Source organism: Ascaphus truei, chromosome 1 (genome assembly GCF_040206685.1).
Source record: "Ascaphus truei isolate aAscTru1 chromosome 1, aAscTru1.hap1, whole genome shotgun sequence".
In the NCBI taxonomy this organism is placed as follows: Eukaryota; Metazoa; Chordata; class Amphibia; order Anura; family Ascaphidae; genus Ascaphus; species Ascaphus truei.
The window spans coordinates 537,203,666-537,223,711 of record NC_134483.1 but is presented as its reverse complement, the minus strand read 5'-3'; the positions used below and the strand labels follow the sequence as shown (position 1 = coordinate 537,223,711).

At 45.3% G+C, this 20,046-nt stretch overlaps 1 long non-coding RNA gene across 1 annotated transcript in view; it reads right to left on the bottom strand.

Moving 5' to 3' along the window:
• Window positions 1–4,892: 4,892 nt before the first annotated feature.
• LOC142467334 (uncharacterized) overlaps window positions 4,893–20,046 on the bottom strand; it is a 124,138-nt gene continuing 108,984 nt past the window's right edge. The window contains exon 4 of the long non-coding RNA XR_012788368.1: window positions 4,893–5,334. This is a non-coding gene — a long non-coding RNA (uncharacterized LOC142467334). The remainder of the gene's footprint in view (window positions 5,335–20,046) is intronic.

Here is a 20,046-nt window from a genome sequence, read left to right as displayed (position 1 = left end):
TATACACACACGTGTATACACACACATGTGTATACACACACACACACGTGTATACACACACAAACATGTTGTATACACACACAAACATGTTGTATACACACACAAACATGTTGTATACACACAATGTATACATACACACATGTATACATACACACACATGTATACACACATGTATACACACACACGTACACATACACACACACACACACACACACACACACATGTATACACACACACACACATACAATGTATACACACAAACATGTATACACACACACACTATCCCCAGCACCACCACATCAGCACACCGGTATCCCATGCCCCCCCAGCACACTGGCATTCTCGGCTCCCCCGCCATTCCCAGCCCCCATCAACACCATCAGCACCCACACATCGCCACCTTTGCACCTCCCCCATCGGCACACCCACATCCGCACCCCCACATCAGCACCAAACCCTCCCAAATCAGCACACCGATACAATCACCATCAGTACAGCCACAACAGCACTACCACCGCACATGGGCCGCGTGGACCACTCCCCACCCAAATGCCACATCCACACCACAAACATCCCGGGCAACGCCGGGGCTCTCAGCTAGTTAAATATAAAGACTAAAGGACATGTCCATGGTGCAGATCAATAGTACAAAGGTAGGTATTTTATATACGTAATGAAAATGCGCACTTAAAATAAAATAAATGTAAAACCGCACGGTTTTTTTGTATCACAGGTAAGACCATACTGTTGTGCTGAACTGTATTGTACTCTACATGTTTTGACCTGCTGTACTTAAATAAAGGAGATGTTGTTGTGTGTTTTTTTACTTGTATTTATACAGAAATGTTTTAACTTGCTGTCCACAAACACAGGACCTGCACAATTCCAGTCCCTGGGGGCCACAAACAGGCACGGTTTTCAAAGGTTACCCTGAAAATCCGCCCTGTTTGCTGCCCTCAAGGACTGTACTGGTGCAGACTGTTTTGCACACCATCCCACTGTACAGTATATGTTTTGACTTGCCGTTCTTTAATAAAGGAGATGTTGCGTTTTGCTTATTTTATGAATAAAGAATTTGTTTTTAAAACGTGTGACTGTAAACCTTACTGACTGACATAAATGTTTTCACACATGTAGCAGTAAACCATACACCTGTTGATGTTTTGAATTGCTGTGCACTTAAAATGTTTCTACATTGTACAGTATTTGTAAATAAATGTTTTTGTACTTGCTCCACCAATAAAAGAACATGTTGATTTGTTTTACATTGTTCCATTTGCTCCTTTGCTACTGTAACAAAATACAGTGTTTCTAGACTGTCGAGGCACACTGCACTGTATTCTGTAGGCATGCTCAGTATAAAAGTATTAAAAAAAAATAGAAGACACAAACTGTACTGTACTGTATGTACTGGCACTGTATACTGTAGAAGACACAATGTATGTGATACATGTAGAATAAATGCATAGTTTTTCGGGTTTATTACACAGTATACTGTACTGTATATAAAAAAGTATTGTACAGTATACTGTAAGGCCGGAAAACATCAACATACTGTTTCAGGTACAGTATTACAGTATTCTATCCTAACCAATAACTACGGCCGCTAAACTGTAGACTCCGGTACGTGGTTTTTTAAATCCGATTCAGCAGTCATTGTTACACAAAGCGATATTATCCATCGAAATCCCTCCATTAGCCGTTTTCTTTTCTGAGGAAAAACAAAAAGAAAGGTTTTACTGTAATGGTCAGCCCCCTAAAGAAGTTCCCAGCCAGTCCCACCAATAATTTTCTCGGGGGGCATCTCCTGTTCACATGCGCATGCGCCTACCGTCGATGTAATGACACGCATACTGTATGCGTTTCAAGAAGGTTCCAATGCGCATGCGCATAGCTTTCCACCAATACAGTAGTTCAGTATCTGCAGTACAGTACTGTAGAAGCCGCTCAGCCAATAATATTGCTTACAGGAGAATCGCTTGACTTTTGAATCGCACCGATATTAATACTGTATTGTCAAAATAAAAAAAACACAGAAAATAATACGGCAAAAATACTCACCATAGTATTTCCCATTCAGCTGGTGCCGGCACCGGTCCACTGCCAGTCCAGTGTTCTTGATCATCCACGTCGATAGTTTGCAGTGAGACTAGTCCACCTGTAGTAAGCTGATGATGGTGGAAATTGCTTAGGTACATGCAAGCTTGATCGAAACTGCGCGCGAAATCCGACTCAGGCTCAGGGTTGTCACTGACGGTGGGACCGTTATTGGAAGCCGGTGCTGGTGCATTGCTTGGCAGCAACTGTTGTTTCTTAGTTGGTTTTAACACGACCCTTCGCCTTTTGCCGTCATCATGATCATAGATACAGGAAAAGGCCGGTGATACACACCAATACCCTCCAACAAATTGTAGCTCAGTACGATAAAAACAGGGATCGCTACATAACCTTTTCCTTATTGCACGCTTCCACATATGAGGAGCTGGCGAAAATTTGTAAAAGTCATAGTTTTCGACAAAATACTGATAAATTTGAACAACTGTAGCCATCTTATCCTCTGTTGCATTAATCGCGGCCCATATCAAATACGCGTAACTTCTGTCGGGTTTTTGGAAAGCGGGCTGCACTTGAACACTCATGGCGGGCGGAGGGTCTCTGGAGAATACTGTAACCGGAACTGGTCTTTGTTTTTCTTTAATATGAAAAGCCTAAATTGATACATTTTTGCAACCTCTTCCTTCAGTCTCAAGGCCAAGTTACAATAGCACACTGTGTTATCTTTTTTTAAACGAAACACCTGCAAGTCGACACATTACTGAAGCGCATGCGCATTACAATTCATGAATATCTGCCATCTGGCGCACACGTGAAGAATTGCAACCTATTACATCCGAACCATTCTCAATAAACGCATCAACTGCGCGTCAACCGCACATGACCTGTGGCTGGGAACGCAAAATGAACGCGGCATGCGCCAGGTGAAGTGCGTCGCATTCCAGGAAAAAGCCAGGGAAAAACCGGCAATGTGTTAGACTCAGATGTGCCGCAGCAGTACATAAGGTATCATAAGCACACTGCCTAGGGGGTCACATTTGATTCCTCATTTCTTTCCCCGTAACATTGCAAAGATACACCCTTTCCTCTGTTGCTCTACTACTAAACCTCTAATGCAGGCCCTCATTCTTTCCCATCTTGACTATTGTAACCTACTGTCTGGCCTTCCTTCCTCTCACCTCTCTCCTCTACAATCTATCCTAAACGCTGCTGCTAGAATCACGTTACTCTCTCCTACATCTGTCTCAGCGTCTCTCCTGCAGAAATCCCTCTCCTGGCTTCCTATTAAACTCTGTATCACTTACAAAATTTTCCTCTTCTGTTTTAAGGCTATAAACTCTTCTGCTCCTCCTTACATCTCAGCCCTAATTTCTTGCTATACACTGTCCCGACTCTCTTGCGTTCTGCTCAAGGATGTCTTCTGTCTACCTCTGTTGTATCTAAAGCCCTCTCCTGCCTAAAACCTCTCACTCACTGCCCCACACCCCTGGAATGCCCTTCCCCTCAAAATCCCACTAGCACCCTCTCTCCACTGTTAGGACCTTTCTTAAAACACAACTATTTAAATAAGCAGCTCTGCTGCCTGATACTATGCACTGACCACGACCCCTTCCAGATGCACTTACCAGAACACCCTCCTTCTCACTGTAAGTTCTCCCTACTTATCACTTAGATTGTAAGCTCTTTAGGGCAGGACTCCTTTTCCTAATGTTTTATGTTTGAAGCGCTTATTCCCATTGTTTTATAATATTATGTCACGTGTCTTACTGCTGTAATGCACCATGTACTTGGATGCACTATATTAATAAAGACATACAGACATACATACATGCCTGAATTGGCTGGCACTGCAGTTCTGCCATTGCTAGGACGTGGAGAGCGGTGTCGTCTCTGCGTGGTACACAATATGTTAGTCCCACCTAACCTTAACTTGGGGATGGGTGAGGGTGGAATTATTAAATCTGTGTCCCCAGCTGCGCGAACCCTTGTTAAATACCCCCTTTGAACTATGGCCCCATCTCTCCTTGCCAAGTGAGGTGAGGTCTGGTTTGATACCATTCTACGTTTTTAATTCTCATTTTTATGATGCTTACTCTGTATGCATATATATCCACACTTAACAACTCCAAGATATAGCTAAATTGGGATATATACACAAGTGCCCCCCATTGTCGCATATAGTATTGACACATCCCTTATATAATGCCGGTATCCCAATCCTGGGTACAGATCCCTTTCTCCTATAAAGGTATTTAGATATATTGTACGAATAAGGGATAGCACAATATATGGCAGCATACCAATAATGCCCTAATGTGTGTGGCTAGCGATGTGATTCAGTTATTAACTATTATCAGGATATAACACCATATCATGTACAGTACGTGATGTATTTTTCTGTGCATTTTCCAATTCGTAATATTTAAGATATTATTTCTAAGATCATATGCATTTTCTTTGCGAATATCTAACACTATCTTTATTTATTGTTACTGTTAATTAGATAGACAGCGGTGACTGAGATAGTGCATACAATTGGGCCCCTGGGTATACGGCGGGTTCCGTTCCAGGGGCCCGCCGTATAGTGAAAATTGCCGTAAAGCAGATCTGGCGTTTTTCAGTTCTGCGCATGCGCAAACTAGCATTTTCCGCCGTTCTGCGCATGCGCGACCTATGGTCGGCGCGCACGCAAAACTACAGTCTGCGCATGCGCGCCGGGCGCAACCACCCGTTCTGCACATGCGCGACTTAGGATCCAACATGGCAGCCCCCTTCTCGGTGCCGCCGTATCGGCGAATCGCCGAAAAGCGGGGCCCTGCTGTATTTAACACTTTTGCTGTAATTTTGCCAACAAATGTAACTGGCTGCTATAGTGTTTGATACTCCATGCTAAATACTCCATGCTAAATACTCCATGCTTATGTACAGTACCGTTACAGCCTATTGACTGACACATATTCCCGACATGTATATATTTGATACATATGTATGATAATGAGCGATGACATTACTCTGTCACTTTATGCATAATCAGGATGACGTACGCGCCTAGGATATGACGCCAAAAAACGAAAGGAGGATCCTCTTTTGTTTGTAAAGGTATTTATTTTCCCTGTATGGCACTCTGTTTAGGACAATTCTTTTCGCCAGACGAAGGGACGCAGTGCCTTTTTTTTTTTTTTTGCAACCACTGCCGCCTTTACAGCGCTGGACCGGTCGCCAGGTGAGTCCAAAATGAGAGCGTCTACCGATACTGTATCTTTGTTGTCCCAGGCTTAGCTGTATAAAACAAAACAAAAACCCAGAAATATCAGCGCACAGCAAACAAAACACCAATTACACTGCAACCACAATGAAAAAGCTAATTGCGTCCTTCATAAACTGCGTTGGGCGAAGCGCGTTGGACATGGTGACCCCATGGCCTTTTTTTTAAAATTAATTTTCATTTCAATGTCATTTTTTTGGGGGGGGGGGGAGGGGGGGTTGTACGCTGATTCTTGGGTTATCTAAACAAAGCACCTCGCCTGCATACCCTGCACGCGGACATCTGCGTAGGAGGGAGTTACCTGATTATTCCACTGCAGTCTCTCTCACTGGATCAAGGTTACCTGAGGAGCCAGTTGATGGGTACAAACCTCGCTGTTTCACAACTTACAGAGATCCCTGGGATGGTTGCTGATTTGAAGGTGCTGGCGGTGTTTGCATTGGTAACAAGTGGTTATGTTCTTTCTTATTTTTCTCTTTTTTTATACATATATATTTACCCGCTATCGTCTTTTGGACTTGTATTTAGTACTATGAGTTGTATAAGCTGTTTAATGTGCAATAGGGCTCAATTATAGGGAGTCCATCTAAAAGCTGAAAGTAACCCATCTAGGAACTGGTGTGCATGTCACTACCCCAAATCCTTATCTGCAGCGTAACCTGACATATGGCAATGGGGTAAATTAAGCAGGTTTAGGGCATGGGAAGGATACCGGCCCGCCGAAGAAGGGGGGACAGCCAGGACTGCTGTCCTCGGCCCAGCCTCGGTGAGATAAGGGGCCCGGCCCCCTTCAGACACAACAATTCTCTGCTGCGGGCCCCTTGAATGCAGGAAACAGGCAGAAGGTGGGTTGGGGCCTAGGTCTGTGGGCGGGGCCTCTGACAACAGTGCAGAGCTGCAGCATGAGCGACAGTCGGAGAAAGGTAAGGGGGTGGGGCCTCAGACAGTGGGCGGGGCTGAAGCTGCAGCATGTGGCTAAGAGTGCAGGAGGCGGGGCCTTTGTCAGTGGGCGGGCTGAAGCAGCATCAAAGACAGGGTAAGGCCGTGCTCATACCCAAAGCGCCCGGGCGTGCGACACCAAAACAGATCCATGTTTTCCACTGAGCACACGAACGAGGCAGCCAAGCGCGCACATTTAGAGAAGATCTGGGAACGAGTCAACATCCGTTTTGGATTTAACATGGGGTACATTGGATTACAAGTGTAGCCTTTGTACCCCCTGTCACTGTAACTTATGACAAGATATAATAAACACCAAATATCTGGGTTGAACTGAATGAGGCTTAGATATGATAAAATATAATTTATTCCTTGAAGAAGGTGAACACAACAGATTATACAAATAACACAAAATATAGCACTTACTTAAAGATTAGGACAAGAAAGCCATCAGGATACAGGATGGGCCATTTCTTCCATAATTCAGGTTCAGATGTGGACATCACGACAATACATGAAGACCATGAAGACAATTGAGTAAAAGGTGACTCTGATTTATATACCATTTCAACCCTTTACTCTTAACCCTTGGCGCCGAGTTGGCTTGAAAAATCTCTTTGAAGTAGATTTTGGCTTCCCCAGTAAGTGTGAAGTACCACACTTAAAAACACTCAGCTCCTTTGTTCCTGCCCCAAGTATAAACAATCACTTTTGATCACAGGGCTATGCTAATTCTTCAGGATGCCCTTCCTGCCCTATTTAGCATAGCAGATGGGGTCCGCATTTTCAGAGCAGATCCAAAATCCCATATACACTTTAATATTTTCACATATTAATAAGTTCCGTTCTGGTGGGTCCAGTGGGTCGAAATATGCCAGTTATTAAAGCCTACAGTGACCCTAAATATTGACCAAATTACAACTCTCTGCGACCTCCAGAACCGGAGATACAGAAATGCACTTTAATACATTTTTTAAAATACAGGATTCGTCCCTTTAAAAATGAATCTCTGCTTTTCACTCTTTCCCCATTGAAATCAACGGGGTCCGCCGCCATAGCGTTGAATGGCGGGCTCCGCCGTTGCCGTCAATGGGATTTCCCACCATAGGCTTTCAATGGGGAAACGCCGCCATTGAAGCCTATGGAAAAAACACGAATCTTTACATTCGTCCACACTCCATCTGGTTGGTCGGAGAGGGCTGGGAAGGGTCATACATTAAAGCCGGAACCTGGGCTACATGCCACCCAAATCCCATCCCCCTGGTCATTCCAGAACCGGAGATATGGACTTACATTTTTCATCATTTTACACTTAGTCGTTTTTACGCCACGCGGCTTTTCCCCATTGGAATCAGTGGCCGGCGCCGCCATAGACAATGCATGACGCACGCCGCCATTAGATTCAATGGGACCTCCGCTCCGCCATTGAAGTCAATGGAGCGACCCTCCTTCTCCGCTCGACCCCTTACGGGGGTCTCTCATTCCTGGCCAGGTGTGGATCGTGTGTGGGGGTTCCTAGGAGCTAGGGGCAAAAAGAACTTTATTCCCAGGGGCCCTAGAACCTAAGATTCCCACGCCAATTGTCTTTGAACTTGACCGAAGTGATTAAACTCTTTTCAAAGACATTGTATCCGCTTTTACGGTCTGCGGTTTGGATGGCTGCCAACCTGTTCCTCGAGGCCGGCGTTGAGGAATCTCCATTGAAGTCAATGAGCCCATTGACTTACAATGGGAAACCGCCGCTCCTCCTCTCGGACGCCACCTGCTGGTCGTCGCTGGAAAACAGGTCCAAAACCGCTACTTCTGCCATTAGAACGCATGGAGGCTCAATGGCGACCTATGGATGGCTGCAAAATGGAGCCTGAAAAGGCGGGAAAAGGGAACAAAGGGCTATAATCACTAAATTAACATTAACCCCTTCCCTCCTGCATAAACCCTAGTGTATGTGTGAGTGCAAACACCAGGATAACACAATACAGTTATACAGGGGAATAAACATTTGGATACTGAAGCCAGGTAAAAACACATTACTGGACCTCAGTCCAGTTAACCCCTTGCTTCCCAAGTGAGTAGGGGGTGGCCAAATGGGGTGTAACCCCTTTAATCGCGGGCCAAACCCCCTCTATCATGACACCCCCCCCTCAAGTGAGATTGGGGTGGGTATGCTCCTTTAGCGCCTACTTCAGGGTGTTGTGCTGTACCTTGTTGTATACAGGAGTGCTCCACGGTGGTGCGGGGAGAACCAGGACAGGGGTGCAGATTACCTTGATCTTCCTCGGTGCAGCGCCTCCAGACAATATGGACACTCTGTGATGAGCAAGGAATGGCCCATACTCACAACTCTCCTTGCACAGCAGCAGACAGTAAACACACTCCTTTGTCTTTTCTGGGTTTTATTGCATGCAGAGTATTCACAGAGGCATTACAGTTCTTTCTTTAGGGATAAGGCCTTGCAGGCCCCATCCAGATTCTTATCTCTGGTAGTGCTCAGGATAACACACTCACCCCCACTCCTCAGGGGGAGGGGAAACAGACTGAGTGGACTTCAGGGAAAGTATCAAAACAACACTCAGGAGATGTTTGTAACCCTGCCCCTTAACAGAGCAGGTAGAATACTGATTGGTCATCACATACTACAGTCGAACCAATTAGTATCCTTCCTTCAGGCTGACAATCTCTGGTTGTTGCTAAGGCCCGCCATTGGATACTGCTGACACAATCCAAGGATGCAAAAGCACACACGGGCTTGAAAGAAGGAAAGAAGGAATTAACCCCTCCACTGCCTGCACCTAACAGGACTTACACTGGAAAGGTCCAGGCAGAGAAGTAGCGGCCGGGAGGCTATGCTACATTCTCCCCCTGGTGAAAACTCCAACGTCACGCTTGGACTGCAGTGGGCTTAACATCGCCCACCGCGTAACAACCTGTAAATTGCAAAACACAAATTGTATAACATCTGTATAACATCTGCTTACATATTGCAATAACATTTGCACACACATGATACCATTACAATGTGACAGTACCATTTTTACAACATAACAGGCTACCTTTAATAGTAGTGGGCTGGTTCAGGTTTCATCACCATATTACCCTGACTATCAGGCACTCTTATGGAATATTATCGTTTATTCCCAGATGCAGAGATGTATTCTACTCTATTCTGGCGGATCCTACGCCCCACATTCCATACTTTTACCAATCTCTGTATTTCAGCTTGTTCTGCAGCCTTGCGCTGACCCTCCTCCCCTTGTGGTGATACCCTTACCAATGGCGTGACAAGCATGGCAGGTATAACAACATCATTACTCATGGGGACATCAGGCATTACTGGTGACAAGGCCCTAGGGGTCATATTGTTAACCTTAAGGTGAACAGCATCAGGGTGTACTGGGACAGGGCATGGCAGAACTGGCACATTATAGTCCTGTACGCGGGAGACTAACGAGACCTCTCGAGTTGGAGCCATAAAAGTGTCCACAGTCCCAGCGAGGCTCGGTATGCCACGGCCCCTGGCAACACTAGATTCAACAATGGCTGCAGCATCATGAAAGCTCCGTTCTTCTTTTCTCCCCCGGCACTGCAGGGAAAAGGAGTCCAAGGACTTGGCACTCACCGGGGAGGAAGCAGCAGCTGTTACACCCATCCGGCTGGACGGCTTTGCGGCCTTCTCGTCTCTCGGCGGTGGAGCTGTAATTGACGTCACATCATGAACATCAGGGGTGGTGGCAGCCTCAGGAACGAGAACCGGTAGGACAATCACCAACTTGGGAGCGCGGGGGCCCCGACCGGTACCTCAGAGGTTGTAGCACCCTCGCTGTCAGCGTGAATCTCGGGCAGGGGGTCGAGCGACTCTGACGTCACTACAAGCGGGACACCAGAGAACCACAGCAGGACATCGGGTACGTGGGAGGTATCGGCAGGTACCTCATGGATGTCATCGGCCTCATCCTTCGCAGATTTCTCCATCCTGGAGCAGCTTACCAGAGCGACAGAGCGCACCTCGCACTATGAAGGTGGTGCGTCCCCACGGAGCTCAGACGGGTGCTACTCGGGTAAGTGTCACACTGGACACGGTAAGGGACAGCTCCATACTCAGCTCGCATCTGAAGATAGTCCGTCTCATGGCGCGGGCCTGGTCGCATCTCTCGACTCCTCTGTAGATGCCAATAGACCTCGGCAGCACCCAGGGAAATGCTCACAGTCTGTCTGGTTACAACCGCGAACGTTTCCGTTGGATTCTTTCTCTGGATGACAGTTAGTAAAGGTGGTGCACAAGATACCTGTGGAGGGTATCGGCAGAATCCCTTTGGTTATGCACACGTCTCCCCGATAGACTTCGGGTACAACCATGAACACCTCCGTGGGACTCTCTCTAGATGCGGTCAATAGAGGTGATGCACGGGCCTGCCAGTAGAGCAGGGGGTCTTTCTTGATGGAGCAATTAAGGCAGCTTGGCATACACAAACACCAGTATTTGAAGTGGAAGTGCATCATGTTGCTCCATTGGGCACACCCAGCTCCTCCCCTTGGTGGATAGTATAGTCCAATCAGGATCAAGGAAGGGGGAGGAGTTTTTGCAGTTCGCGCTGTTTCTTGCAAACTGGAACAAAGCAAAAGCTTTAAACTTGATGCAACTTTTTGCAAAATAGCACGCGGCTTCCCTGGTGTCGGCAGGAACCGCCATTTGGAGGTAGAGTCCATGCGGCTCCTAGTTCTCTGGAAACACCATTTGAGAGCAAAAGTCCAGCAACCATGCGGTTCTCCTTTAGGGTAAAACCACCATTTTGTGCGGACTTGAGAACACGTGTAACCCCTTTTCTTCATTAAGGAGCCACACAAAATAGAACACATTTTTTTTCTTTGAGTACCACACACCCTGGTAGAGCTTCAGCGAACGCCTCACGAATTACAGCAATAGTCCTTTATTGCGTGTGTGCATCGGGGTCCCTGGTGATGCCTCAGAGGCCCTGTTCCCTTGCTGCTTATCTCTGTGGTGGGGTACAGAGGGTACCCACTCCTCCCTGGTGAAGCCTCAGGTAGTCGCCCCAACTGCAATGCCAGGTAATGGGCTGCACAGGTCCCTGGTGTCGCCTCAGGAACAGGCTCTTTATTTTCTTCGTGGTAACTGATATGCAGGGTACACACTCCTCCCTGGTGAAGCCTCAGTCACCCCAAATCATATTTGTAAGATTGTATGTGGGTGTCCACGCTCCTTGGTGGTGCCTCAAGAAGTCGCCGCACAGATTAGCAGCTCAATGATATGAGGGTGTCCACACTCCCTGGCACGATGACCAGGGAGTCGCCCCAACATATTTCTTTAGTGAGGGAAGCATGAAACAGTCTCTGTGCACACAATAAAGTCCCAATCCTGCTGCTGCAAAAACCTGTCCTCGGAGCAGTTCACTCTCGAGCGCCTCCAAATGTAGCCCTTGTCCCTCCCCCCACCCACCTTAAGTGAGATTGGAGTGGGTATGCTCGTTTAGCTACTACTTCAGGGTGCTGTGCTGTACCTGTTGGTAAACGTGCCCTCTGTTCCTGGTAAGAAGCATCGTTTTTACTTTTTGTCCTTACTATCAAGCACTATTATTACAGACAAATTCTCTCTCACTACACCATCTACAAGTATATCTGTGATCTGCTGCTTTTCAATAAAGTGAAGAAAACTTATAGAACTTGTGGTGCTTGTAAAAGGAAACTAGTTAAGCTGTCTGACCATACATTACCCAGTGTACTTCCCTTTGGTTCCAGCACATGACCTGTTGGTGGGGCTTGAGGACTGGTGTTGAGCACCCCTGAGTTAACCAATTTTGAACTTTAAATGTATTCGTATATAAACTTGGAGACAACATATTTCAAATAGACACGGCTCTTCTTGCAGTAAAATAATACCCTTTATTCACCACACGTTCCAATTTTTGATCCAAATTGAAGATTGGTAGATGTTTTTTTTTTTACCATGTCACATAGAGCTCCATTTTCCAGACTATAATCTGTCACAAAACTGACTCTGTACCTCCATACAACTGTTACCAGTCAGAAATTGATTAACAAACACATTCCCAGCTGACTCAAACTCCCACACCCACCACATCATGAATATATATTTATGTCAAAAAGAGTGCTACTGGGCGTGGCAAATGTATACAACAAAAGACAGGGTCTAATTGACAAAACATATAAATATTCATGATGTGGTGTGTGTGTGTGAGTTGGAGCTAGCTGGGAATGTGTGTGTTACGCAATAATAGAAAGAACAGATAATCAGCAATCAGTAATGTGAAAGCATATAATCACAAAAAGATATACAGAATGGAGAATGTGGGAGTAAACTGTCCTCCAGGTGCAAAATCACACCTGCGGGGAAAGGGTGTGATGGAGAATACGGACAGGGGAAGACAAGGAGATAAAATGTCTAAGATATCTCCAAATATGTGGGCGGCCTCCGACCTGTAAAATGGAATTAAAGTGATTTGGAATCCATGTCTGTTAGAATCCATTTTGTTTCCCCAGGCTCTATGCAGGCCGAAGTGAGAAATATTGTGTAATATAAGTGTAGCCTAGTGCCCCTGGCTATACCTTTATTTGGCCTTTAACACTATACGTCTTGATAGGAACGGGCAGTGTTGGGTTTAAACTTCTGCACAGGGTCTAGCTGACAGTTGCAGCCTGGATAGCTACAATGTTGCCATGTCCAGGTGCAGGCCTAACGGCAGTTTGGAGTATCATGCCTGGAGAGGGTACTGACTCGGTCAAATGCAGATAGTGTTATTTATGCCTCTCAGTACCTGGACCTGCCCTGTTATGGGGCAGGGTTACAAACCCTTCCCCCGGGTATAAAATCTGGCACTCCACCAAATTTGCTCTGTCTGTCTTCCCTTCCTCTGTGGAGTGGGAGAGCGTCCACCTTGCCCCATCAGGGGGTAAGGGGGTTAAGGAGAGGCTCTTGGGGCCGCAAGCCCCTTGGGTCTGCTCCAGGGACCGTGGAGGAAATGGAGAAGGAATGGAGGTTGCCAATAAAAAATGGTTGTACCATCACTGGCTATCTTTGTCGGTGTTTGAAAAGTGTCTGTAGGAACAACTCTTGTCCTTGGCAGGTGGCCTGCGGACTGGAGGCGCTGCACTATGGAACAGAAGCTGAAGCCTGCCCTGTTGTCACTCCTCATTACCATCGGCGGAGACTCACACCTTCTGGAACCAGTAGGTATGCACCACATCACACCCTGTAACTACCAAATCTCCCTTAGGGGGAGGGGGAAAGGTGTTCCATAAGAAAAACACATTTAAGGCAATTACCGGTAATTGATTTGTAAGAATGATAGAAGTGAATTGTTTCGAGTACATTTTGGGTACAAGATTTAAGTCTGTCCAAGGCCAAGATAAGAGTATAGGTTTTGTGCCCAGACTTTTCCAAGAATTGTTTAATTATATTATTGTTTCATGCTAAAAGGCCATGCATAGGTTAAATTAATAGCTTGGATTTACTATATCAATCTGTTTATAGAGTAGATAAGTCAGAATGTAAAAAATAAACCAACAATACCATTGAGCAATTGAGAATGCTGTTCTCCATCCACAGTATGTTTTCGTTTAGTATGTACCTGTAGATGAAGCCTATTGTTATTTTGCCTTACGATAAATAAAGAAACCGTTAAGACATCTGTTTTCGGATATTTAATTTGATATTGGATAAGAGGAAATGCACGATTACACATCTAAGGAACTTTCTTCTTCACGAGGATATCATCTTTGATCAATCTTTCATAATATTATTATCAATGGACTACATACTGTATATTTTCACCAGCAACCCATAAATAGGTTGGCATAGAAGGGGGCGAACTTCAAACTGGAGATAGTAAACACCATGAAACATAAAATTATTGTGTGTCAATAGAAAATCCAGAGCCCCAAGCAAAAGTCAATTTGTACTGTCGGATAATTACTGTAATTAACCAAAAAATGTTTCATGGCTGTCATACCATCCACACATCTAATGGATGAATTTAAGGAAGATACATCCATAGTAACCCATATATAATTAGGCCGTCACTTAATCTCATCCACTACATTGAAAAGATGTTTGCAATCTCGAACAAAAGAGGATAAATCACCTACAAGAGGCTGTAAAAAACTGTCCACATACTCTAATAAACATACAAAAAAAAGAGTGCAAAGAAAGACTGAATCGTTAAAACATATAAATCACTTTACCAGTACTATAGACAAGTTAAAAACTTACATTTGTAACTTCACTAACGCAAAACACGGAGTAAAGAATGTTCCAGCTAGACATGTTTATCTGTTTGCCGCGTCCTCGTCGGAGCGTCAGACGTCTGTCGTCACAGTTTCTGATGTCACAACGTGGAGGCCACAAAACCTCTACGCGTTTCGCGTCACATACGCTTTGTCAGGGGGTTATTCTTAGGATCTCTAGGCTGTCATATATATATAATTTGCTATATACATATTATATATATTAATATATATATATATATATATATATATATATATATTAATATATATATATATATATATATATATATATATATATATATATATATATATATATATATATATATATATACTTAGTTAAGTTATGGTGGGTAAAAAAAGTGACAAAAACCCTCCAAACGAAACTAACATGTTAAGACATAACACAATTATTATATATTATATATGGTGGATAGGTTAAAGATATATAAAGATAAAGAGTGATAAACACAACAGAGCGAGAATACATTCAGCAGAACATAAAATGGCGGACCAGAATGCAAAGCAGCAAAAGACGTGATATACATAATATTGGCCTGACGCCATCCCGGGGCAGGCGATAAACAGTTGTGTTACATTTTCGCGGTAAGCCTAAATCCAGAGGCATTAGACGTTGATTTAGTAGCATCGACATGAGTAAAGTGGTGTTATTCACTCATTTCGTTTTCGTTTAACGCACGCCTTGAAATATCCGCCATTTTAAATGGGAACAGGATATTCAGATCCGCCGCCCCTAGGCACTTACCTGGTGCCGCCTCCTCCCTGCTTCCACCCTGTGTCTTCTTCGAAAACGCAGCGATAAATCATTTGATGCCGCTATGCCGGATGCCGTTGGGATGTGGCAGCGTCATTTGAAAGCGGAGGTGGCAGCAGGCAAGGAACTTCCCATCAGGCCCGATAGCGCGGCCTTTGTGTATGGAGGCAGAGATTTTTGCCTCCCCAGTCCCGGGCTTAATGGGAAATCGGTTACTGAGAACTGGGTGATAACCTGCCCACTGTAAGCAACACATTTTTCTGCCCTCTCGCAGTTTGATTACTCGAGGCCACAGAGTGTTATATAGTATTCTGCCACTAGATGGCAGGGTTCATTTTCCTGCATTGAGTAGAATACATACTGTACATTGAATTTTGCAGGCAGACTTAGTCCCTGCCCCGTAGAGCTTACAATCTAATTTTGGTAAGCAAAAGCACCCCCACAATGCAGAGGCAAAGATAAATCTTCCATATAATAATAATAACTTTATTTCATATGGCGCTTTTCTCTCAGTGGGACTCAAAGCGCATCACCATAGTTTCATAGTAGATGAGGTTGAAAAAAGACATAGGTCCATCAAGTTCAACCTATGCTAAATTTAGACAACATTACAGTGTAGCGCACGGTACGCAGCACATAGGAATGTTACAGACACAGTTTCTGCTCCGCAGAGCTTACAATCTGTTTTTGTTGCCTGAGGCACAGGGAGATGAAGTAACGCCCAAGGTCACAAGGAATTGAACCCTGCTTCAAATTCAGTGTCTTTACTCACTGAGCCGCTCCTTCTGCCTATAGAGGGCAAGTAAACAGGTCATTCTTACATAAGGATGTTTCTCCAGAGTAGGAATCAATATTCGAGTTTTACACCCCCCCACCCCACCTCTGTTTTTGCACCCCTCCTTCCTCTCCATTTTTGCACCCCCTTTCCCTCTGTTTTTGCACGCCTCCTCCCACTCCATTTTTGCACCCCCTTTCCCTCTGTTTTTGCACACCTCCTCCCACTCCATTTTTGCACCTCCTTTCCCTCTGTTTTTGCACCCCTCCTTCCTCTCCATTTTTGCACCCCCTTTCCCTCTGTTTTTGCACGCCTCCTCCCACTCCATTTTTGCACCCCTTTTCCCTTTGTTTTTGCATGCCTCCTCCCACTCCATTTTTGCACCCCCTTTCCCTTTGTTTTTGCACGCCTCCTCCCACTCCATTTTTGCACCCCCTTTCCCTCTGTTTTTGCACGCCTCCTCCCACTCCATTTTTGCACCCCTTTTCCCTTTGTTTTTGCATGCCTCCTCCCACTCCATTTTTGCACCCCCTTTCCCTTTGTTTTTGCACGCCTCCTCCCACTCCATTTTTGCACCCCCTTTCCCTTTGTTTTTGCACGCCTCCTCCCACTCCATTTTTGCACCCCCTTTCCCTTTGTTTTTGCACGCCTCCTCCCACTCCATTTTTGCACTCCCTTTCCGTTTTTGCACCCGCTCCCCCTGTTTTTGCACCCCCTTTCCCTCTGTTTTTGCACCCCCCTCTGTTTTTGCACCCCCCCTACCTGAATAGCAGTTTGAGGTAGAGGAAAGAATTCTGCTCTTCTCCCAGCCTCTGCAGGCCTCCCCCCCCCTCCCAACATGTTCTGCTCTAGGTAACCATCTAGGTCGCCTGGTGGTTGCACCGTCCCTAACTATACATCTCATATGCACTGACCTTGACCCCTTGCAGACACACTGACCTTAACAGCCTCCTCCTGTCTCTGTAAGTTCTCCCTACTTACCACTTAGATTGTAAGCTCTTCGGGGCAGGGGCTCCTTTTCCTGATGTCTACTTTTAATATTGAAGTGCTGTTTCCTATTAGGTCACGTGTGTTACTGCTGTGTACATGGATGGCACTATATAAATAAAGATATACAGGCATACCCCGCATTAACGTACGCAATGGGACCGGAGCATGTATGTAACACAGGCATACCCCGCATTAACGTACGCAATGGGACCGGAGCATGTATGTAACACAGGCATACCCCGCATTAACGTACGCAATGGGACCGGAGCATGTATGTAACACAGGCATACCCCGCATTAACGTACGCAATGGGACCGGAGCATGTATGTAACACAGGCATACCCCGCATTAACGTACGCAATGGGACCGGAGCATGTATGTAACACAGGCATACCCCGCATTAACGTAGGCAATGGGACCGGAGCATGTATGTAACACAGGCATACCCCGCATTAACGTACGCAATGGGACCGGAGCGTGTATGTAACACAGGCATACCCCGCATTAACATACGCAATGGGACCGGAGCGTGTATGTAACACAGGCATACCCCGCATTAACGTAGGCAATGGGACCGGAGCATGTATGTAACACAGGCATACCCCGCATTAACGTACGCAATGGGACCGGAGCGTGTATGTAACACAGGCATACCCCGCATTAACGTACGCAATGGGACCGGAGCATGTATGTAACACAGGCATACCCCGCATTAACGTACGCAATGGGACCGGAGCATGTATGTAACACAGGCATACCCCGCATTAACGTACGCAATGGGACCGGAGCATGTATGTAACACAGGCATACCCCGCATTAACGTACGCAATGGGACCGGAGCATGTATGTAACACAGGCATACCCCGCATTAACGTAGGCAATGGGACCGGAGCATGTATGTAACACAGGCATACCCCGCATTAACGTACGCAATGGGACCGGAGCGTGTATGTAACACAGGCATACCCCGCATTAACGTACGCAATGGGACCGGAGCATGTATGTAACACAGGCATACCCCGCATTAACGTACGCAATGGGACCGGAGCATGTATGTAACACAGGCATACCCCGCATTAACGTACGCAATGGGACCGGAGCATGTATGTAAAGCGAAAATGTACTTAAAGTGAAGCACTACCTTTCCCCACTTGTCGGTGCATTTACTGTACTGCAATCGTCATATACGTGCATAACTGATGTAAATAACGCATGTGTAACAGGCTCTATAGTCTCCCCGCTTGCGCACAGCTTCGGTACAGGTAGGGAGCTTGTATTGCTGATCAGGACGTGCTGACAGGCGCATGCGCGACCTGCCGTTTGCCTATTGGGCGATTTGTCCTTACTCGCGAGTGTACTTAAAGTGAGTGTCCTTAAACCGGGGTATGCCTGTACATACATACATTCAATCTTACTCAGGGCATAATACCTTTTGCAAAAAGCAGTTACACCATGTCACTCATACCCCATTCTGCGCATGCTCCGACCTCATCGCACCTTCTTATCTTTTATAATGCTTACAGATGTAACTTTTCTCTCCTATCCCTGAGCCTTGCAGATGTGGGATGAATATCATTGCCCTGTGCTAGCAGTTGTTTCAGTCTCTCTCGGGTAAGGACACTTTGAAGATAACAGCACAAGACTCAGGTGTAGCTGTTCTGGGTAATTCTTGCCCTCTCATCCTGTCTCTTGTATCCTTGGAGTTTGCACTGGCCCAGTCTCAGGACAAACCAAGTCTCTCTTCTGACCAGAATCCCTTTTGGGGTAATGTCCAGGGGTCTCAGGTCCAACACACTTGTGTCAAAAGAATACAAAATACTTTTATGGAAGATATTCACACCATGAAATATAAAATCCCTAAATATTAATGTAGAGCCAGGAGCCACAATAGCAATATATACATGCAGTGTCAGGGCAATGGAGAGCAGGAAGACTAATCGGGGAAACCTGTAATAGATCCTCTTATGAGCTGTACAGTATAAGTACCTAGGTACTATAATAGTAATTAATAGAAAGAGATTACATCAGTTGGAGTAATGCAAATCTAATATTGCTCAGTACATAAACCCCCCAAAAATGTATATAAATTCTAAGTAGATGATCTAAAAATATCACCAGAGTTCCTCTCTCATTCAGGAAGAAACAGTCCCGGTTACAGCATGTAACAACGAGACAGGAGAATGAGGTAGTAATGGCGCCAAACATCGCAAAGTCGCCAACTCTCCTAACAAGGCTTCTGCTCCCGTGTTGCAGTGCAGGGCAGGAGCCTTGTGTGGAGAGCTGGCATATTTGCAATGTTTGGGCCTGTCAATGTTCCAAATTGACAAACGGGGTCCAGTTGATAATAAGTAGTTTATTTCACATATATTATCATACTCATTCAAACGTCTACAAGACTCTCTCTGCCAGGGAGTGTCCAGGCAGCAACCTTTATACATTTAATTTCCTTTGTTCAAAATGTGTTACTAGGCAGATTATACTAACCACTCCTTAATTCTTAAACCAATCATCTTACAGCTCATTAAACCTGCTTAGAACTGGCCTCAAAACAGCTATGAATACGTACCTGGTACTCACTATCACAAGAATGTGGGTGTTACTTTAGGCACAGTCGTAAATCTACTTAGAAACGGAACTCTCTCATTCACACCACACACACACATTACTTCACATAAAATGGATACTAGACATAACTGACTTTACAAAATGGAAACTGAACATCACTTTCAATCCTTCTCCAGAGACCCCCCCTCCCCTCCAGTCCATTTCAGTCATATATCAACAGTATATTCATTTCAGCAATATTATTTCGTCAGGGCCATTACCACTAAATATATTTTAGGGTGCAGTCTATTTAGGGTTTACACCAATTTGAACTTGGTGGACGATTTTGATGCATTATTGTTTCATTTTGTGGCGCACATATCTTTAGCATATACCAGTAATTCCTTTAAACCAAGCACAGAGAAAGAAGAAAATAAATAAATACTTTCC